We start from the raw sequence: 320 nt of genomic DNA, 5'->3' as shown, positions 1-320 counted from the left end.
CACCCGCACTGGTAGGCTTCACAAAATTCGTCACCGAAGAGAATAAAGTCGTCAATGTACAAATCCATTCGGACATATGAGGGATCGAAGACGATCCACCACATACTTCTTGTTGTAGCTTGGATGCACTTCGCACAAATCTAGAAAAGACACCCAAAGTTAAGCAACCCGAGACGCTCGAACAGCCCAACTGAAATCCAGGCCCATCAAAGGATTGAAAACTGATACTTACTTTCTCGACAGCCTGGTCAACTAAGTTGAACCCTGAATAATGATTGATCAACACTCGGCACAACATTGTGGGGTAATTATAGGGTAAA

Source organism: Frankliniella occidentalis, unplaced genomic scaffold (assembly GCF_000697945.3).
Source record: "Frankliniella occidentalis isolate FOCC.00 unplaced genomic scaffold, Focc_3.1 Scaffold384, whole genome shotgun sequence".
NCBI lineage: Eukaryota > Metazoa > Arthropoda > Insecta > Thysanoptera > Thripidae > Frankliniella > Frankliniella occidentalis.
Note: the sequence above shows the minus strand (reverse complement) of the source record.